We start from the raw sequence: 226 nt of genomic DNA, 5'->3' as shown, positions 1-226 counted from the left end.
TTCGTCGAGATCTTCGTTTTCGAGGTTCATCCAGTCCTGGGCGGCCCACAAGAAAACGCATACTTGTCGGGTAAGCACACGCCCACGCCGGCATCCACCCGCATGGCCTCCTCTCTGGGGGAGGGGGGACGCACAAAGACCATCTCTTCGGCTGCTCGCTGCATCAGGTTGAAGAACTCGCGATCGTCAACACCGTAGGCCTTCTTGATGTTGAGAATCTAACACG

Source organism: Acanthamoeba castellanii, assembly GCF_000313135.1.
Source record: "Acanthamoeba castellanii str. Neff unplaced genomic scaffold scf7180000084725, whole genome shotgun sequence".
Taxonomy (NCBI): Eukaryota; Discosea; order Longamoebia; family Acanthamoebidae; genus Acanthamoeba; species Acanthamoeba castellanii.
This window is presented reverse-complemented; position numbering follows the sequence as displayed.